This window comes from Camelus ferus, chromosome X (assembly GCF_009834535.1).
Source record: "Camelus ferus isolate YT-003-E chromosome X, BCGSAC_Cfer_1.0, whole genome shotgun sequence".
Taxonomy (NCBI): domain Eukaryota; kingdom Metazoa; phylum Chordata; class Mammalia; order Artiodactyla; family Camelidae; genus Camelus; species Camelus ferus.
The window spans coordinates 25981846-26005356 of NC_045732.1; the positions used below are offsets into that span (position 1 = coordinate 25981846).

The 23511-nt window shown below is 35.7% G+C and overlaps 1 long non-coding RNA gene across 1 annotated transcript in view; it reads left to right on the forward strand.

Moving 5' to 3' along the window:
• The window catches only part of LOC116661989, a 76048-nt gene extending 52793 nt beyond the window's left edge, over window positions 1–23255 (forward strand). The window contains exons 2-3 of the long non-coding RNA XR_004317950.1: window positions 18801–18949; window positions 22029–23255. This is a non-coding gene — a long non-coding RNA (uncharacterized LOC116661989). The remainder of the gene's footprint in view (window positions 1–18800; window positions 18950–22028) is intronic.
• The last annotated feature ends 256 nt before the right edge of the window (window positions 23256–23511 follow it).

A 23511-nucleotide genomic window follows, 5' to 3' on the forward strand; every position in this document is an offset into this window, starting at 1 on the left:
CAAGATAAGGGTAATGCATCTTCTGTGAATGTTCATTCTACTTGAAATCTTGGGGAAAGAAAATCAAATAATGTAATTAAAAATAATACCTTTTAAATTAACATCTACAGATACATTACTGAATAGAATGTAAAGTCTTTTTGACTAGACATGAGACATGAAAAATATTCCAGTCTGGTGGTGAGTTTGTATGTGTAATGACCCACTGCTTCAGGGGGAACATGGTCATCCTCTGCTGTCCCTAGTGTTACCCTGGCAGAAGTGCTTTATAGAGTCTTGTATAATTTGAAGTATCATTCCATTGTCTCTCTTAGCAAAGCCTATCCAAAAGGGTTTTCCAGAGGTTAACATATTTGTCCACAAAGAAATATCTGTTAATTCATATCTACACACACACACACACACACAATTAAGAGAACAAGTTGGAAAAACAATCCTAGATACTATACACTGCCTTTCCATAGCTTATTTCTGCCATAGATGTTTGCCAATACAGGGCAGTGACCATGACACAGACACATGAAGGAAAAATGACATCAATTCAGGCATTTATAATTTTTATACCAACTTCATTTGAACCACATACTCAAATGGAGGTGGGACTAACTCATCATCACTGTACTTATTATAAGGAAAAAGTGAATAATTGGTACCTGAACTGAGGCAATTCTGAAATGAAATCCTGCATAGATACTTGTAAGGCACGTGGACTAGGTTAAGAGGCTGAATTCAGGTTACTAGTATTTTTTAATGAAATATTTTGTTTTTCTTTTTTTTTTTTGGAGGGGTGGAGTAATTAGGTTCATTTATTTATTTATTGTTATTATTTTTAATGGAGGTACTGGGGATAGAACCCAGGACCTCGTGCGTGTTCAGCAAGCACTCTACCACTGAGCTGTACCCTTTCCCCTTGTTTATCTGATCAAGTACAATTACTCAGGAATATAACATAGTATTATTACACAACAATCCGCATTCATTACAGCCACAGTCAATAGAAATTAATGATAATTTCAACTCTGCTGTACTGAACTGAGCTGGGCTTTTACACTACTTACCAAGACAGTAAAATTATCATGCAAGATTTCAGAATGACTGGCTCATATGGGGAAATAAATGTCATATTTTACTGCCATAATGTCAAATAAGAAACACATGCTAATTACATGATTAATTTTTTCCAATAAAATTATTATTTAGCTGCAACCTCATGTTCACCTTATGTATGTAAGCTAGAGATGTAATATTGCATTTCTAAACGTGGTTATTTGTGTTAATGTAAAACTTTCTCTAATTCACAATTCCATTTTCTAATTGATCTAAAATATAGAAGAAATATTTATCAAAAATACTGTGATATCTAAATCCAGCATAAGAGCTTTGCACTAATCTGTATCCAGTATTACTATATTTATAGTAATTTCTTAGACTGTCAATATATATGTACATGAAGTTGTAGCCTGCCCATTGTCCACGTACACTTACATATAATTTTGACTAATGAAAGAAAACACGACAGAAACAAGTGAAAAAGAATATATTTTATAGATATTACTTTTTATTTAGATTTCTCTTATTATAGACTATATATAAATATTTCTTAAAAGCTTCTGGCATCAGTCCACTCACACTATTCTCATTCTCTCTCCCTCCCTCCATCCACTTTAAAAGGAAAATAACTTTAAAGATACACACGGCTAAAAAATAAATCCATGCATAACTGAATAAAGTGATCCAGAACTTAAGGTGCTTGGGGGGAAAAATAAACCCCCAAACTGCTTTGCCTTTCCTGGATTAGCAGATGAATATGCAGTTCCAAGTCTCCTTCCCATAGGGGGAGCTGCTGCACTATTGAACACTGGAGACCCGGTCTTCACCTAGATATCTACAATTTTAAGCCTACTCTACACAAACAGAAAAGAAACACTAAGAGCTTATTAACATGTAATTGCGGAACACATTTTTTTTTTTTCTTTCTTCACAATGTCACAGATGTCAATTGAATGTGTCTAAGGAAGTTGATCCTATAATCTGTTGGTAAAACAGTATTGTTTTGTTTTGTTTTTGGAAGAACAGAGACCAGGTGAAAAGGCAACGTATTAAATGTGGGCTGTGTAATACACAAAAAGATAACTTTGCAAAAGAATATCATGATACAATTTCAGAAAAGTGAGGGACAAAGGAGTGATCCCCTCCTACGCCACCATTCTTCTGCACAAGTAGCAAGATGAAATATTAGAATACAAATTTTAATAAATTTATGTCAGAACTTAATGACTGATACTTGGAAACGTGGTTTTGTAACAAAGGATCGAATCAACATGGAGGGGAGAGAGGAAGTAATTAAGATGAGATTTGTCAACTCTTTTATATGCTGAGAAGCACCATAACTCGCTAAATTTAATTAAATTCTGATGGAAACCTCAGTGTCTTTATTTATTTCCTGACTCTTAGCTAAGGGTTATGAATACTAATTATTTTCAGTTATTATTTTCAAGAGAATCTAACAATCTAAGTTAAAGCATGAATTAGTTATTGGTAAAGAAATACTTTCAAGTATTAGATGACTATAGTGTTACTGATGAGCTGAAATAAAATACTGTGAAGATCTGAGGTGAAGGTCCTAAGGTTATGAAAAATATTAGTCAGTAAAGACATTTAAAATCCAGCAAGTTATGCTTAAGCAATAAAATTATATCTTTTGTAAAATGAAAAATATGGTATCTTTTAATGGTGAAATTTATGGAAATTGCTTTGTTATTTGCTTTCCCAATTTACCCAAAGAATTGTAAATTTCTTACTAGATTTCTTATTTGAATTCAAGAAAAGCATTCAATTTTATGACTGTGTTTTTAGCTAATAGAGCGGGTTATATTACAAAAGCTTAAATATTTATAATGCTTTATACCTGGCTGATTTATACAGACTAAGAGCAGACCATTTACAATATTTCTCTGAAGCTTTATTTTCCCTTTTATAGTCACTAAATTCAATCCCTGAATCAAGCTCATAAATAACATAAATTACTGGTTAGTACACTTACTATAGCTCTTTCCACATGCTCATATCTTTTTTTAAATATTTTTGTTACACTTGCTCAAATCTTAATCGTAACCTTTATAATGTATAAACTGACAAAGTGAAAGGGCTATAAGGTTTTAGTAATTAATTATTCTGAAATGTACTAATTTAATAATAGAGAACAATAAATTTGCAAGTTTTCAGCAGTGGTGCCACATGATTCCTATTGAGAATCTGAAAGAACATAATAGGCACACAAAGAAAACTGAGTTTGTGACAAAAATATTTTCATAGAAATGAAAAAAAATTTTTTAATATTTTTCACATGCTGTTTTCCTGCTATCAAAAAATCTCACTGATATTATTTCTCTGAAACTGGGATGTATCAAAAGAACTAGTGAAAGTTTGTAGGATAAAATGATTATTTTCATCTACAAGACTGTTCTATACTTCCTTTCATCTTAGGAATTTCAAAAGTCTTTAGCATGTGAACTGACTTACTGAATAAATCATGTAAGCACTCAACCTGATACGAAATTAAAAAAAAAGTGAAATCTGAGGGTAATCAATTAGTTAATTTGGAAAGTAATACTATTAATTAATTTAACAGACATTCACTGAGCATTATGCCTGACGCTGTAATAATCCGTGGGAATAAACAGTCCAGTGAGAGACATGCTTGTTCTGCAGTGGATAAATCCCAATACACATAAAACTTAAGCATCTGGATAGGGAGAGGAGAGAGATGTAAACTTCGTGTATCTGTATTTATACAGATATGTAAAACCAGAGATCCTGGCAGAGAGACAAGGAAAAGGAGAAAAGAGTTAAGAAAGGACATCTCAAAGGTAGTGAATATTGAAGTATACTGTCTAAGCGCAAATATAAATTTATCCCCCATTATTACCATTAGACACACACATGTGCACATGTATACATCCATATATAAATATTTTGGCCAATTTAAACATAAAACCTCAGGGTGATATAGAGGAGAAGGTCAAATATCTCTATAATCTCTGATTTTATTAATTCAGTTACATATATTTCTGTCTCATATACAAATAATAGAATATTTTAAAATATTTCTCTATTCTACTCACATTTAATGAAATAATTTCCTTAAGATGTTTCAAAGCCAGTTCCAGTATCAGTGTCCTCCCATTACCTTGATCCCTCTTCTGCATCCCCTAACACTGTTCTAGAACACACAGCCTTCAGTCTAAGTCATTTGAGACAGCCCATGTGTGACTTTGTATTTGGTGTTCCTACTAGAAATGTTAACTGAATCCATGAGCTCCTGTTTGCATATCATAAAGACGTAAAAAAAAAAAATTACCCTTTTGGAGTAATTTGTGATCTCTATAAAATAACTTCTTCTGATAATCCGTTCTAAAGTAATTTGAGAAGACTTGCTTTCTGTGACATTTGACAATGTAGATATTGATGTGTAACTTTTTTTTTGTGGGTGGGGGCACTGCTAAATTAGTATTTCCTAGACTTCAGGAGTCCTTAAGAGTTCCGAGTGTCAACGTTTCAGGATAATGTTAGTTTCAGCTTTTTAGAAACTTTATTTGCTAATACGCAGTTTGAATTTACAGGAAAAACTGTAATAGGTGACATTTTTCTTTTTCAAAAATACATAACCTTTTATTTATTTTATTTGTGTGTGTGTGTGTGTGTTTGTGTGGAGCATTTTATGAGAGTAAGGCTCGGTGGCACACGTTACAAAAAAATAAAGCTGTACTTTACTACTGGTGATACAAATTAGGAACTCCAAGCACTGTAAAGTGTACAGTGTGTAGTGACAGGACATAAAACTGGAAAGGTCCCTGTGGCTCTTGTACACCACGGTAAGAATTTGGAACTGTGTGGAGTGGGTATTTAGGAACAGCGGGTGGTGGGAGTGGGGCTGGATAGAGGTAGATGATAAGAGTCTAAAAATCACTGCGAGTGGACATATTCAACCAATATTTAGGAATTATATTAAATAGGATTAGGTCGAATAATCCATTAGAAACGTATGCCTAAATCTATCACGTCTGAATCCATTTTCAACATCCTATCCTGAAATGATTAATGTATTTTGGGCATGAGCTAGCAGAATGCCTTACTCTTAAATATTCACACAATGCAATTGCCAATTCTGGAATCGCAGATGAAGCCATTAGCTACACAGTTACATTATGTGATTTTTTTTTAATATAAGTATATATACATTGTAATATAGATTGCTGGCTTTTTAAAAACTTTTTTCCCTTGAATTTTGGAAGGACTAACATGAACTTCAAAGGAGTTCTCCCAGCTAAATTTGCTTAAGATGATGAATAAATGCTCTGCCCATGAACCCAGAGTTGCAGTACAGAATATTTAAGTGCTTGAGTGGAGAGAAAGAGGAAGTATGAGAGTGGCTTTTCATCTGTTCAACCTGTGAGAATGTAAGAACTATTAGCAATACCTTTCCTTTTCCCTTTTACTCCCATCTTTTTCTCCCATATTCTTAATTTCTTCCATTCATTTTTTCAATTCCCAAGTAGACGTGAGTAGGAAAGAAGGCATCACATCTAACTACTCTGGAACTCAAAGGGTCTTCTCTGTTAGATTCTCTACCTTACAGTCTCCAATTCTGTGCCTTTACAGGCATACATCAGAGATACTATGGGTTTGGTTCTAGATCATGGCAATAAAGCGAAAATCACAATAAAGCAAGTTACATGAATATTCTGGTTTCCCACTGCATATTAAGTTATGTTTACACTATACTGTAGCCAATTAAGTGTGTAATAGTATTGAGACAGGAGGGAAGGGGGCAGGGCACAGCCACTCAAGGAATGACATCAATTTAACACCAAAATGGTGGAAGATTCACCAAAATGGTGGAAGATTCAACTTGTGGTCGGCCTTAAGGATTAAGAGGTTTACCTTCTGGTAGACCTTGAGCTTCATTATATGCTCATTGTAACAGCAATGATATATAACATGCTCGCAGGCGCCGTGACAGTCCCAAGGCTAACCGCAAAAGGCCAAAGAATGGGCCGTGGCCCAGTTCCTGGGAATCCCAGCCCCTTCCCCTGGGCAGTTGGATTGATCCCACCTGTAGGCGTGTGAAGCTACTGAGACCATAAAAAGTGACAACACCACGCCTTGTGGCCCTTTGCGCTCTCTCCTCTTTGGAGGCGGCCCGCACTCTGTCTATGGAGTGTGTGCCTACTTTTACTTTAACCTGAGCACCCAATTCCCACACCTCTTTCCTTGCCTTTCTCTTGCCTTACACTCTATGCAGTGTGTATCTCTCTAAATAAACCTACCTTTACTCAGCGGTGGCTCGCACTTGAATTCTTTCCTGCGCGAAGCCAAGGACCCACACTTGGCGGGGCACGTCCCAGGGGCTCAATCAAGACCTGGGACACGGCCCTCCTCACGCCCCACGTATGTTTTCCTGCATCAGTATTATAACTAAAAAAGCCATGTACATACCTTAATTAAAAATATCTTATTGCTAAAAAATGCTAACCATCATCTGAGCTTTCAGGGAGTTGTATGTGCTGGTAGAAACTTTGAAATATTGTGAGAATTACCAAAATGTGACACAAGAAGTGAGCAAAAACACTGTTGGAAAACCAGTGTCGATATACTTGCTCAATGCAGGGTTGCCACAAACTTTCAATTTGTTAAAAAAAAAAAAAATCAGTATCTGCAAAGAGCAATAAAGTGAAACACAATAAAATGAGGTATGCCTGTAATTCCGTTCTTGCTTATAGTCCCATCACTCATGAAATTGCTCTTGTAAAGGTCAAGCTGACAAAAATCCAGCGGACACTTCTATGACCTCAATACTAAAGCAGTATTAAGTTGATCACATCTGCTGGCTTCTATCACACTGCCCCATAGTGCTTTTCCTTGAAACTATCTGCCCCTCCACCTCAATTTCCTTGGCTGGCTCCACCTTCTATGAATAACTCTGAAAATCTCTATTAAGTCCTAGTAGCTCTACCCTGCAAGATTTCCAGTGTCACGGAGGAAGAAATCTCCCTCTGCCTTTCTAGGTTCTTCTGGCTGGTCTAGGAAATCAACTGACATGAGACAGATTAACAGGAGAAAATCACACAACACTTTAACAACATGTAGACATGGGAGAGACCCAGAAAAACTGAGTCACTCACCAAAATGGCTGAAGCCCTCACTTTAAATACCATCTTCAGATAAAGGGAAAAAAAAAAGGATGTGAAGTGGGTGCAGGGGCAAGGGGGTAGTGGTTTGGGACTTGAAAGGAGAGGAAGGCAATTCTCCTGGGGATGCAAAGACAAATGTTTGCTGGGCTATGCAGAGACAATGGGACCCAGAGAGAAGTTTTAACCGCAGACTCTGCTGGCTCCTCCCTGTCTCCACGCCTGCTTACGCCATATTATTTTATACTAGGTACACCTATTACACTACTGCTGTCTATGGGGATGGCTCCCCTCCTGGAGCAGGTCCTCTGTCTACATTCTTTTAGGCAGTTAGGGAGAAGGTCAAAGTTTCTTCCTCAATCTTTTGGGCCTTCATTGTTTTCAGCTTGAAATCATCTCCATGCCACAGAGACATTTTAGGGGTGGCAAAATTTGCTCCTCTACAACCCCAAAATAAATACCTTGGAAGCAGAGTCATCTTAAGCAATCCAAGAGATATAAAATGGATGTTAACTTAGTTTGCAAAAAATCCATTTGAAAAGGCTTACTACCCTATCAAGCCCTAAGTGGACATATCCTTTTCAACAATTACAAAAGTAGCCAGAACACTAAAAGCTCTCTTCCAACATCAAGTATAGGATCTAGAAATTGCATCACTTTTATGTCATTTATATTTCATTTTTAATTTAAACTTCAATCAGTCTCCCTTTCTTAATTTGATTCATCCATTTCCCCCTCTCTACATTACAGTCCTCAGTTAAAATATAATCCCTATTCATAATAGATAGGTTTTCTACGAGTAAAATAACTTCAATTAGAAGACTGAAGGAGGGAAGGTTGAAGTTAAATGCTTCAAATAATTTCATGTTAAGTATCTAAGGACAGGAAATCAAGGGTGAGGACATGGCAAAGCAGAGGCAAAAATGTTAAAGGAGAAGAATTTTCTTTAAAAAGTACCAACCCCAGATAATTTGTGCAATAAGTTGTAACTTTTTGGCGGGAACTCTATCAAAACAACCAAGTGGGTGGGGAGAGGGAAGGGATAAGTTTGAAGTTTGAGATTTGCAAATACCAACTGCTATATATAAAATAGATAAACAACAAGTTTCTTCTGTATAGCACAGGGAACTATGTTGAGTATCTTGTAGTAACCTATAAGGAAAAAGAACATGAAAACAAATATATGTGTGTATATGTATGACTGAAACATTATGTTGTATGCCAGAAACTGACACATTGTAACTGACTATACTTCAATTAAAAAAACAAAAAAAACTGAAAAGTGAGTCATTTTATGATGTGCGTCACCCTAGGAGAATCATTCCTAAAAAGTTAACAAAAGAACCACCCTGAATTATCTACTTCAAAAAAGTGCAGAAAACCTTTCCCTTTGTCTTCAACAGTCACATACTCATGTGCACGTACATTTCTTACTGTTCACCTGCTGGCTTCCTCTACTACTCATATCGCTAAAAGTGTTTGGGTTTCTTTCTCTATAATGTCTGATTTCATGCTGAGAGAGCCCCTATCGGTATCCAGTAAAACAGAGAATGAAATGTAGATGATATCATGATCCCTTAAAATCATTCACTTAGAGACTTATTTCTACAGGGAAGCAGAAAGGAGAGAAAAACAAAATTTTAAGACAAAAAAGATCCACAAGACACAAATGAAGTTATTTACAAAACAGAAACAGACTCACAGACATAGAAAACAAACTTCTGGTTACCAGGAGGAAAAAGGGGCAGGAAGGCATAAATTGGGAGTTTGAGATTTGCAGATACTAACTACTATATATAAAATAGGTAACAATAAGTTTCTACTGTTGAGCACAGGGAACTATATTTAGTATCTTGTAGTAACCTTTAATGAAAAGGAATATGAAAACGAATACATCTATGTATATGCATGACTGAAATATTATGCTGTACACCAGAAACTGACACAACATTGTAAACTATTTCAATAAAAAAGAATGCAAAAAAAAAAAAAAAACCAACATATGAGAAGACATACAACTACTTCCTTTTATAACCTGACCAATAAAATGAGGCTACAGTCTCTTGTGTATTAGAATGAACATTTTCTCATTCTTTAAAGCTGTATGCACTAACTAACCCAGGTTGGAGAAAAGCCTTGCTTCTCCAGGAAACAGATTAGACAAGCGTCTGCTCAGAAAACCCATCTTATCCCCTTGTGTGGGTTCACACGTTAACAGTAGACTTTTAGGAGGAGACTTTATGAGGACATCTACTTTAGGGCCTCAGAAATTTTTACAACTTAGTTCTAGTGGTTATCAAATAATCTCATATGATATCTTAATTTTAATTTCCCTGATGTAGTTGAACACAAAATTCTTGTTTTCATCTCTGTTAAAATAAATTTTTTTCACAGACCTTATGTAGTTAAAATACCTATTATAGATTTACAGGTTTATTTATGACATATTCTGATAAAAAGGAGTTAATACTAACATACTGAATTTCTCTCTTAGAAAAACTCTTGTCGTTGAATCATAAAGATAATCCTCCTATATTTTCTTCTAAATATTTTAAGTTTTCCTTTAAGATTTAAGAAATGAATCTGTCTAAACAGTTGTGTGTGTGTGTGTGTGTGTGTGTGTGTGTGTGTGTGTGTGTGTAATGTAGAGAATGCTTTTCTTTCTTAGATGGAACATCAATTGTCCCATTAATTTAAAAGACCATCTGTTCTCCACAGATCTTCCTTAGTACCTGCTCTATTCATTCACACACACACTCTCACTCACATACACACTTGCTAGTATCTTTTGCTTCTACATTCTGTTTCAAACAACAGTTTGTAACTTTGCAAATACCACATGGTCTTTATTGTGAAAAGCATATGCTAATGAGTATTGTTTGTTTTCAAGAACTTGTTGCCAACTCCTTGGTCTTTGCTTCTGCTTATAAATTTGTCGAATACCTTCATGAAACACACTAAGAATTTTATAAGCTTCACTTTGACTACACAGAACAATATGGAGAACTGGCATCTGTATGACACATGAATTGTATCCATTTACTTGTCATCTTTCTTGTTGTTTGAAACTAAAAAAAAAAAAATCCTCATAAAATCAGCCATCTTTTGACAGACATTACTAGGTAACTTACATTTTGGAATGGGGAACAGTACCTTCTAAAATCATATTTCTGAGCTGTTTGTCACACATGGCTTTTTGATTGTTAATCATGTATCTAGTCAGCTTGCTATATTCTCTTATTTAATTATAAAAAATATATTCTCCAGTTTTTGAGCTGTTTTACGTGGATCTCTGGCTACAACTGATAGTATTCTTTCTTCGTTTCTCAATCATAACCCCTTAATTCATTTCACCTGTGTTACTGTACTACCTAGGCTCCACTTAAAATTGTAGGTTAAAGCAGTTTTCGTGGGCATCTGTACCTTTTTTTTTTTTTTTGATAAATCAAAGTAAGTGCTTCCACTATTTTATCATTAAGGACAATGCTGGCTAGTTAATTTGCCCAGATATTCTTTGTGGCAGAAAATGGTTTGATCCTTTTTAATCCTATTTCTCATTCTGTGGCACAAAGGAAAAGTACATTTCTCAACCTTCCTTCTGGTTAATGGGGTCCTATTATGGAGTTTTGATCACTGAATCTCCTCTTATGTCAGGAAACAATGAAGTACTCAAAGAATGGTGGGGACTGACCTGTAATCCTCAAGACTGTCAAGGTCATGAAAGTCAAAGATTAAGGAACTCTTTGAAACTAAGGAAATCTGATAAATTAATGTAATATCTGATTCTGAATTGGACCCTTTTGTTATAAAGAACATCACTGGGACAATTATAATACAAGTGGTACATATGAATAGCCGCCATTTGATAACGGTATTTTTCTGACTTAAATGCTTCAAACAAGGACATTTCCCTAATCACTTACGTAGAAATAGATAATAAGCCTTCGGAAGTGTTAGTGCATCAGGTTACCAACCTACTCTCATCGGTTCTTTCCTCTTTTTAATAAGCATCTCATGGAAAAGTTTCACCTCAAACTCTGAATTTATTTATTCATTTGTATCAGTATACAGTCAGGTTTCTGATTTTATTAAATGGACTACAATCCACTATTGTCATTATTTATCCTAATCTCAGGTTTGGTTCTTGTATCTTTTCTGCAATTTTGAGATTATTTAAGAATACGTATACAAAAAGATGAATGACTATATCATTGGCAGATGTGGTATGTGCCTGAAATGTTGTATATAAGGAAGAAATACTTAGGAAGTGATTTGATGAACGAATTGAAAGAGAATGAAAAATACAGGTTTTTTTTTAAATTAAAATGAATCTATATGCCTGGAGAATAAATAAATTGAAAGACAGGCACTGCTGCACTTTTGAAATGAAATGAAAGTAACATTCAATATATAATGATGAGGTTATAGCAAACTTTTCAAGAATGCACATATTGGGTATATTTCAGACTCTTAATGCACGTAACCTGTATTTTTGAGGTTACAAAGCCTGAAAAGAAAAATGTGATCAAAATAACAGGCATGAATCAGTGTTTTCCAGCCTCTATCCCCACTGGTTTCTGGAAAATCCTAAGATCAGTGTTTCAAAATGGTTCCAGAATTACCTACAGGTCTCTTTGGCCAAAAGGTGGCAGCAGTGATGATCTTACTATGACACTTTAATTCCCTATCCTGGGGTTTCCTCTTTCTGTTCAGGCTAACAGGCAGCAACAACTTTGTCATTTTCCCCAGAAGTCACCTCTGTTGTTCACGCCTGCCAAAGGCAGTGTTTCAGATATTGGTGCCCGCTGGTGTCATCATGTTGGCTAATGACTGGTATAGAGAGTGATGAGATGAGAGTATTATCTCCCATCATTGGCAAAGTCACTAACGTGCCAACACCATCTTTTGGAAGACATCACTCACTTCATTTCTTCAGGAGAATCAAAAACTGCTATAATGACACATCTGCTTCTTGTATAAATTATAGTTTTTCACGTGTTCTCTGATTACGAGGACTTATGCACGGACTCAGACAAGAGTTCAAGAGGTTGGAAAGGGGCATGATCTAAGTGGCAAATTAATTCCTCTTTATTCTCTCTCCCCTTGCCTTGAATTCATTATGTATGCCATTTTTCGCTTATTGTGTTGTCTTCCCAGAGGGCTAATCGATAAGCCTACCTCTCCTTCAGATCTGCACAGATATGAGTAGATCTCAGAGTGACTAAAGCTCTGACTCAGACATCACCCCAAGTACACACGAGTGCCCTTCTTGTTCCCACACAAACACTAGCACGTGTGCAGTATCCTACACAGTTTTTCAGAAAGGTCTATCAGCCTCCGTGAGTCGGCACCGCACTGTAAGTTCACTACCCTCGTTTGTACTGTTAAACGCATTAGTGGTTAAATAAAACCTCTACTAAATTCCAAGGACATCTTGGAAATTTCATGGAATACATGGCCTGTTATTTCAAACTTTCTTCTAAAATCTCAGTTCCGTGTTTTAAAATTACCATGAATATATATACAGAAAGCATCAAATCATGTGATACTACGTCATAATGGGGAATTATGATGTGTACGTCTATATATACATTCCATAAAGTTGCAGTAAAACCAAATTACCTATATTAAAAATTAGGAACAATTGAGAACTTTCAATCTTTTAAAATTAAATCAATTTAGCAGCTCTAACATGATTTCATTTGTTGAGAAAAACAAATTTAGCTCTTACGTTAAAGAAAATAAGCATCATGTATGTGGGATATAGAGATCACAAATTTTAGTATCCTTCAATATATTGAGCTAGCATCGATTTGAGAAATAAAGAATGGTTTTTACTGCTTCAGTAAACAGCACAATCATGGAAGAAGCTTTATCTTTTAAGGAAGCAAGTTAATAGTAATTAAAAATGTACATTAGATGAATAACACAGTTCCTTGTAAGAGAGGGTCTTCATTTGTAACACTTGCTTAGATGCTAATGTATAATTTAAATTCCTTTGGGATTTTCAAATAAGGCAGGATAAATAGTATACACACATATAGTCTCATCCTAAAATAAAAAGCACAACTCACACAGCTTCAGGAAGGGAAACCATTCCAAAGCAAAAGATTAACATTAGATACGGGGAAAGACAAGTGATAATTTCAAGGTTTCCAACAGAATATATACAATAGCAGCTACTCAACAAGATGCCAAGGGCATTAAAGCAGTAATTATTTTTGTGACACCATCTTTTTCCAATGAAAATTTCATTTTGTTAATTTTAATTTTTTAAAATGTTCTTTCCCACTGTGGTTTACTTTGCTATTAAAGATTTCTTTTTTTATCTTAATGTAGTAGACAGATTATAAACAATAACCTACATGCATATATGTTATCTTTGAAAATTAATGTATTAATCTAAGGAAGGAAACTTCAAAAATAACAAAAATATATTAAAATCAGGAGAATTAAGAACTTTTTAAAATGAGCTTTTTAACTTCTTCAGTATTATGACACCAGACTGCGGCTGCTCCTCGGGATAGAGAGTACACGACCACCCAGTAAACTCTTATCTACTTCTTAAGCATTTCCACTTTGTCCATTAAGGCATTTATATCCTCACCCATGTTATTCCCAAATTGGTTTTATGCTCCACTGAATTATATATTAATAATCATGCAGTTAGGACCTTCTCATGTGTAGAGTACTTTCTCTCTCCCTTTAAAAGTTAATATTTGAGTCAAGTAGATTTTGAATATTCAGGCATCTGTTGCATAACAGTTATTTTCCCTCCCTTGCTCATTCCCTGCAAATCGAGTTAACGTACTTGTTTTAAGATCTAAGAAGATTTACTAAGAACTTTCTACACCCCTACGTGTAAATACAATAAAAACTGGAGGGTCTGTGGAATGGATTTTTGGTTGTTAAAGCTCTGCCTGGACACCAGTTAGTTTGATTATTGCCTATAAAGAACAGCAAAGAAGGAGACAAATACACTGGACTGGTTAATATCACAAACTTCTCTGGGCAAAAGGTAGGTGGTTACAACCATGAGATCTTTATTTTCCTTGTCTTTTCAGACAGAATGCTTTATAAACCCAACCACACCTCCTACAACTGGGAATGTTGTGGTGGAAGAGAAAAGGTCAGGTTCAGCTTAAAAAATCATTTTGAAAGCTTCTTCTCTGCGATTTACTTGATCTGAGAACTAGTTTGTTCTACGTACAGTAGAGGCTACCTGTCAGTAAGGTATCCTAATATCCTGTTTCCCAAATGGTCTCCATTTTTAACAGACCTGACTTCTGGAGTCTAGGATTTATGACTAGGGGTGGAGCACAATGGAAGTGCAACAGGACGTGTCACAGATTCTAATCACAAAGTTCCTCCATGGCCATTTTCTACATGATTCTTACTGGAGCTAATAGGTACTGAGAGGAAGCTGCTTTTAACACATTGTTATTATAATTCTGGGTTAAGCGGGCTTGTCTCTGTGCCCCACAGTTCTTCTCAGAAGTGGTGGGAATGGGAGACTTTATCAATCTGCAAACTATTCTCTGAAAATGGTGCCCTGGCTTTATTAAAGTGTCACACGAGGATGTACATTTGTTTCTGTGCACATAATTTCCCCCTCTGCCTGATTTCTTTTATCATAGTAAAATATCCATAACATAAAACTTACCATCATTTTTAAGTGTATAACTAAGCGGCATTAAGTTCATTCACAATGTTGTGCAGCTATCACCGATATCCATTCCCAGAACTCTTTTATCATCCCACATGGAAACGTCATGCCCAGTAAATAGTAATTCCCATTCCCTCTTCCCTGCCAGCACCTGGCAACCACTTTTGGTCTCTGTGAATCTGCCTATCCTAGATACCTCATTTAAGTGGGATTACACAATAATTGTCTTTTTGTGTCTAGCTTATTTCAGTTAGCATGCTTTCTTTATCCATTCAACTGTTGATGAACATTTGGGCTGTATCCACATTCTGGCTATTGCCTATAATGTTGCTGTGAACACTGACGTACAAATGTCTGTCGGAGTCCCTGCTTTCAGTTCTTTTGGGTTTATCTCAGAAGTGCGGTTGCTGAGTCATATGGTAATTCTATGCTTAACTTTTTTACAAAAATTTCTCATTGAAGTGTAGTTGATTTACAATGTTAGTTTCAGGTGTTACGTTTAACTTTTTGAGCAACTACCATACTGTGTTCCCTAGTGGCTACATCATTTTATATTTCCAACAGCAATGACCAAGGTTTCCAATTTCTCCACATTCTCAACAACACTTGTTAATTTTTCTTTTTTTTTTTTTTTGATAAACAGCCATCTTAATGTATATGACGTGCCCAGTTTGTGACTTTTCTTGCAGTTTATAGGGTTTATAGAGTTCCAATGCTGAAGTGTGTGTTCCTTTCTTCTTTTTCCTTCCTCATAAATTGCCTCATGAAAACATCTACTATTTCTTGAATACCCACTTAAATAATATTTGATCATTGACCGTTACCTCATTTTAGGTCCCTTTCCCTTCATATTACCTTGAGGATCACGATGTAACTCAAGATAATTATCAAACATTTATCTGAATAGCAAAGTATGTTCTATTCCAACAGTCAGGTAAGAAAGAAATTAAATACTATGAGGGAAATCATGGAGAGACGGATCACTAAGAAGCCTAGGAAAAATATCCAACTAACACTACACCTTTATACCTAATATTTTAATAAGTCAGAACTACTAAAAGAATAAATGTGATGCTAACTTTATGCTTGGTACTATAATAATAAAAATAGCTTAGCTTTTTTTCCTTAGCCATAATGAAGGAGGATTAATAAAATGGCCACACTTAGGCTAACAGATTGCTTATTCTTCTGCTTGCCCTTAGAACAGTCAAGAAACCTGACTGACCGGTTGCTACCCACAGCTCCAGGCCCACTGTTAAAACTAAAGCTATTGATCTTACTGTCTCTACTTTATTCCAGTAATCGAAAGCAATAATTATGCTTGGTCTCTGAGTTGTTCTCTAAGGAGAAGGTCACAGGACTGTAACCTTACAAAATAGCCTGAATTACCAAGAAGACCACACTTTGGGTGCTTCTCAGATAAAGAGATGGAAAGAGGGACAACCACTAGCCTCTACAGAATTGGTCACCTGGAGGCATCATGACGCCATTCTAAGTCTTCTGATGAGAAAATGATTCTGCTTTATTGTTTGAGCTATGGCTATATAACCACCCTGCCCCATCCCCACGGTGGGTTCACAGTTTTGAAGGCACTAGCCTGCTGTGAGTCCCCTTTGCCCGGCAAAGCAATGAAGCTGCGTCTTTCCTTCTAAGCTCCAAGACCCGGTCTCTGGGTTATTCAGCTCATCAGGGACGGGCGATCTTTCAGCAACAATAAGATTAACACAAAAGTCTTCATTTTACTTACATTTCAATCCCTATTCATTGTGTTGAGGACTCAGCCGAAGCCAAAGTAGATGTTTTAGAATCAGGCTAAACAGGAAGCTCAAAGATTAGGAGGTCTGCATTACCCCCATGGTGGCAGGAAATGAAAGGGGGTGACATCAATGGAAACTGGGAGATTTAGAAGTTCTGATTTCTGAACAGATTACCTCACAGGCAATTATTTCTACTTTATGATTCCAAGTAGCCCTCTCGAGGATAGATAAAGGGAAAAGGGAACCGGGTGGGATGTGGGGCATTTATTTACACACAAACATCAGAAAACAGAATATAACTATTCTTCCCAACTCTCTCCCAAACCTGGCTTCTTCCTAAGAGCCACAATCTTAGCAACTGTGATTAAAAGCCTTCGTCTGATTTATGAAAATAACAGAGATGTATTTGAAAGCACAGTGTAAATGTTATAGTTCTGCGCAAATATAAGGTATTATTGGTATATTTTAAAAGACAATACGTGAGGTACTTTTAGAAAAACAGAAAGCTTTTTAAGTGTTAAAGAAATTGTAAGAGGAAGGATGATCATATTTGTGAGGACACCGAGCAATCTGCTTCAGGATTCGTCCTCAGCTTTCAAAACAAAGGAGTATATATTGAAACAATAGGTATACAGCATTAGTTGATTTAATGAGATTTTCTATCTTTAGAAATTAATTTATATGAATATATATTAACCATGATCATACATTTTAATAAATTAATTTCTGATGTTAAAATGTTTTGCCTTAATATTTAAATTACTTCTTTATTTATGTATATAGTAATATCTATTCTACTGAAAGGGAAACAAAACCCACTAGATTGATTTGGCATCCTCTTACAAGTGTACCTTACTTTAATTTTCCAAGTAATTTAAACTAAAGTCAGTTTGGACATAGTAGGTTGCCATAATATGCTGATTGCAATGGGATAACTGGTGATTGTTTCTCAAACTGTCTTTCCCGGTGGGATCAGAAAAGGAAGCAATTGATTTTCTGTTGCCTTTGCTACTTGGTAACAATTGGAAAATAAGCGGGGAGCTAATGAAGTTACAGATGCTTTAAACTTGTCATTCTGAGCATTTGCTGAAGAGAGAGAACAGCTCAGAGGAGCAAATCTTGCATTTATAATGGCTATTCTCTTGAAAAGTATATACATAAATACTTGATTAGTTAAGAGCCACATGCTGACCTTTCTTTGTTCTACTTAAACTATAGAAACATTAATAATACAACTTCCGGAAAGAATCCATTTTGTATATTTCATCTTCTCATTATGTCTCAAGGAACTATGATAACTGAGTCTGATAAAATATCTAGAAAAATTAATGCATAATGTTAGCAGGAGAATGGAAAACAGAACAGTGGAACAGAATTAAGAGGTAAGACAGACACAAATTTATGTTAAAGTTATGTGTACAATAAAGATGCTATTTGAAACCAGGAGGGAAAAAAACAGAAGTTTGCTTGAGACGTGAGTCCATTTGATATCCATTTGCAGAAAACAAAAGTAAATTAAATAAAGGTTGATCTGTAACTTACACTACTTATAAAAATAAAATTTAAGATGCATTAAAGACTTAATCCAAAGAAAAAATAAAACAAACTATGTAAGTACAATGTTTAGGAACTTGAGCTAGGAATGGCTTCCTTAACAGGAAAGAACAACAATTTTTAAAAGGAAATCATATAAATTTGACTGTACTAAATTTGTTCATCTGGCAAATGACAGCACAAACTTCAGTATCAAGTATAAAATTACAGGATAATATTTGCAAAGTATACCTCAGACATAGGATTAATATCAATAATGTGCCAATTTATTACTATAAATCATAAAAAATAAAACAATCAAATTGAAAGGTGGACAAAATTCATGAGAAGCAATCCACAGAACTATGGCTGTAGCTGATGCTAGATGTGAGGTAAATTTTATGCAGATGGAAATGAGCCAGTAGATAGAAAGCATATTGATTCAATAAAGAAAGAGGAGTCTTGCCGGGACAAAGCGCTTGACTCGGTAGAGAAGGGATATGGTTCACCAGTGGAGACTTTGGCCTTGTCTAGGTATATCGATAGTCCATCCAGAGATTCTAGAGCACGTAGACATGGGTAAAGGTAAGTGGTTAGATATGGTGGTAGAAACTTGTATTTTCTTCTGATTGCTTTATCATTTTTTTTTTTCAGTGAAATGGAATATAGTATCATTAGGTGAAGGTGATCATGGAAAAGGAGGTCTTGGAAATGTGCAGAGAAAGAATTATAAACTAGTCCCCGAGGAGAGACTGGACAGGGAAATATAGCATGACTGCTGAACAGCATTAGGATCACATGAGGTGAGTGACAATGAATCTAAGTGGGACTAAATACCATGTGTCTGGTTCGCTCCAGCTATATTTAACTATATGTGTGCCATTAAGGACTAAGCAGAAAACTGGATTTAATCAGCTGTAGTCTGTCCAAGAAGGTATGACTTAGTAAGAGAAGGGCAAGAGATTTGAGGATCTGCCAAGAAAGGAGTAATAATGACTGAGCAGGAAATTTAAGTTAACAAAGGAAATGAGGACAAGAGGGACAGGAGAGATAAAAAAGATTATAAAATTTATCAATTGAAGGTACACTGGTGGTTGGGTTGAAGAAGTAAGTTGAAAGATGGCAGATGGTAATTGAAGGGTGGGAGCTTTGAACTGGGATTCTGAAGAGGTTATATTTACTGGCAGTAACAAATTCTATGGCCATTAGTTTATGGTTAAGATATGATGGAAGACAATCATTGGATAAAAGGAAAGTCAAGGATTGATAGTTAAATATTTGAATGGTCATCAAAACAGATACTGGAATCAGCTATCAGGTAAAATTATAACAGGAGTCATGTAACAGAAAATATCAATGAACCAGGTGCTAACAGATTAGTAAAGTAACGGGCAAGAGTTTAAGGAGCCGTGGATGGTTTCAACAAAGAGTGATGGATATTATACCCTAATGACATGAGATGCAAAATAGCAGCATACTTTAAGGAAGAGAGGAGAATATTAGAGTGGACTGTAAGGTGCTGAATGTCTATTATACACATATGAATGAAGACAAATGCTTTTGAGTCTGGAGACAAGTACAGAGCTCCACTGGAGAAAAAGTGTAGTCATGTAACATTTTTTTGGTGCACTACAACTTTCTAAATAGCTTTCCTAAATGTTATGAAATGTAAAGTCCTACTCTAGACCTATGTTTTCAAGCAATGTTTGAAAGAGTAAAATTCTGAATGAAAAGCTATGCAAAGATTAATTTAAACCCTGTCATAGTGGTATCTGAATTAGAGATTAGGGAGCATAGATACAGAAGTTACAAATCCAAACCACAGAAGACGAGGGAGGGTAGGGTCCTGACTCAAGTCTGCTTACCTACTTCAACCCATGGACTAGGGATAATTTATTCCTTGGGATCATTTCTGAGTCTGGAAGACATTCTAATGTAAGGAGACTAATTCCACTTGAAACTTATGAAAATTAATCTTTTTTCTTAACTAGTTACAAACACCAAATGTATTTCTTGCAGTGTGTGTGTAAGGATTGTTACTCAGATCTAATTCCTAGATTCTGCCCAGAGTTTCTATTTTACCTTTGCCACAAAATAATGTACCTGAGTTCCAGCTCACTGGTCTTTATTCCCTTAGCCTAATGCTCTAGGTTCTGCTACCCCATCCCTTAGATGCTGGATTTAATGACCCTAGACTATGTCCTCATGACTCCAATAACATTTTTTATTTGTCCTCTGATCCCCCTAATGCATACATAGTGCTTCTGAGAAACACTTTATCTGTCTTCTCTTTTCACATATTTAACCCAACTCATAGCCTCTAGCTCTCCTGGTGAGTAGTGACCTCTGTTGTTTTACTAGTCAAGTCTCCAGATAATAGGAAGCAATAAAGTTTTCTATGGTTTTCAAAGATATATTGATACCTCCCACTTGGGCACACAGAGAATTGAGTTTTCTAAAATGAGGTTATTTAACCTAATAAATGTAGATTGTTTATGGATGTGTTGACCACCGTGAAGAACAAAGATGAGTTTCACGTGGATAACTGGTGGAGTGGAAGCAGCTACAGGAACAATGTACCTGATGATATTGATTATTTGGATAACTGAACAAAATCTTATTCAATCCTCCCTATATGCTTCGAGGAATATAATATATGTGTTTGAGAGCAGAAGTATATGCCAGAGGTTTATTTCTAAAGGTACTATATACTGTGTTTCAAGTTTTGCCTAGTAGAGTCTCATATTCTTTTGACTGGAAATCATATTGAGCTCCCTTGAAGTGGGTAAACAGTACAAAGGGAAAATGTCATACTACTTAAGGAAGATCAGAACTCTTGGAGGAGAAATCACTCTTCCTAAACTGAATGTGGCCCCCCCAAAAAACTTCTTTAATTTTATTTCTGCCATTAATAACGACCTGAATTGAATTGAAACTAATTCTACCCTGACTTTGATTTCTTCTCCCTTTCATTCACCTTTTCCCGCCTTTTTCAAATGGCCCCTACCTAGATGAGGATTTTTGCATAACTAACTGAAAACAGTAATTCTGGAAAACAAATTCAATTCCTCTCTACACTGAAAAATGGGTATACACATAACTCCCACATGTATATCTACCTGTAAATTCTCTTCAACAGCCTAACTGCTCACACTCAGAGAGCCAACACTGATCAGTTCAGCATATCCTGTTACTGACCAGTCTAGATCTACTGCTGACTCTAATGATATTCCCATCTGCCATGCTTGTTGTACTTAAATAGCTGCTCATATTCAGAACAGCACTCTGACTTCTTTAGCGTTCATCACTCTATTGGTTTAATTCTTTCCCTGGGCATTTATAGATTCTAATTACTATGCGATCCAACCCAAGATTGTCCCCAACTCCACTGTACTTCAATATCTATCCATTCTTGTTTGAAATAAGATGCTATCACATGTTCCACCCCTAAGAGGGTGGCTATCCCACTTGAAAGAGCATGCTGCCTCACAGAGTAGAGGGGAAAGAACATACTTAGTGGTAGAAATGTCAGATGAACACTCTGTCTTCCTTCTGGCCTTGACGCAGATAATTGCAGATGAGTTTAAAAATGAAATGTTCCAGACAACGTCAGTCAGGATTTATCTGCAGAGAACAGAAGCCACTCAAGATAAAGTGAGAATGGAACTTTTTTTTATAGCAAATTCAATGGCTCATAGTCTCCTTGATTTTAGAAACAGAATGCAATCTGAGTGCGGTAGATTGGATTATTGTTGCCAGCTCTGCTCCATGTTATAGGGTTGTACACTCAAGCTCTCTGCCATGTGACAGTGAAGTGTCTACCAGTAGAACAGGCAGAATACATGTCTCCATCCATGTCACCATCTCATCCACTTTGAACAGGTGAATGTGCAACTATGCCAGTTCTGAGAAGATGCTTTAAGAATAATCTTTCGTTTCCACTCACTCTCTCATGTACCTGCCGTCCACCATGAGAAGAGCGTGGTCTAGCAAGCTGCTGCTACTTCAGCCTGGATCTCAGAATGATAAACCTGTGAAGTATAATTGAGCCTGACCTGTAGCCTGAAATAGAGCTGCCACAGCCAACTCACAAACGCGTGAGAAAGAAAGGTTGTAGACAACTGAAATTTAGAGCAAAAGTTGACTCATCAATTGTAGTTCTCAGAATGGATCTGAAAGTCACACTACAGAACCGAGTCACCAAGGGAAAGCGCCTGGAATCTACCACATAACATTTTCACTATACCCTGTTGACCAGAATTTATTTACATGTCAACAATCAGCTGCAAGGGATCGTTCTGGGAGGTCATTTGCCCTGTTCATTTCATAATGCCGTAAAAGAAGAGAATGATCCTAAACATCAACTAGTTACAATTCAGTGAGAGTTTACATTTAAAATTAGTTAAGATAGATGTATTTTTTAAAAGGCAAAGCACATGAATGACAAACTGAAAAGAACTATCGTCAACAGATTTTAATAGTGATGAAAGAAATATACTATAATGTAAATAGGGTATCATTTGTTTGAAAATCCTGGGGAAATATATATCTAGATCTAGTTCTAAACATATCACCCCAGATTGGGGATAATAAAATTATGAATGATCGTCTGTATAAATATAGATCACATTAAAAAAGATGAAAAGGACATTTGCAAAAAAATCTTTAAAATGAAACACTGCCAGTGGAATGGTATTTAATTGAAAAAAAAAATACCTTATTTAGTGCAGTTTGGCAATATATGTCACAAGTTTTAAAACTATTCAGAGCCTTAACCTAGTAGTTACATTTCTAGGAATTTGTCTTAAATGAATTGAGAATTATGAATATGAGTTCTTATAAAAGAATGCTTAATACAAGGCAAATTGTAACACTGAATATTTTGTAACACCACTAAATGTCCAACAAGACTGGGAGAACAAATTATTCTTTATCCATTCCATTGAATATTATCAGGAGTTGGCAAAATATAGTTATAAAGAAATGCATGTTTTGTAAACCATAATACCAGTATTTGAATCACTGCTCTAGTACTTATTAGCAGTATGATCAGCAGCAAGTTACTTATTCTGTTAAAGACTTAGTTTTCTTATATCTAAAATAAAGATATTACCCACCTCAAATTCGTACTGTGCAGATTATTGAGATGTGCCTGAAAATTAGTTAGACTAGAACCTGGCCTTGAGTAGACTGTGGCTATTATTATCACTATGTAACTATTAACATCAAAATACAGGAAATATTTTGTGACATGTAAAGTGTGCAAAGCCAGTGTTATGAATCAGTACATGTAGTACGATTTCAGTTTGGAGGGAAATATACAGAAAAAAAATGCAAAGAAAAAAGACAAAATGGAAATGAAATG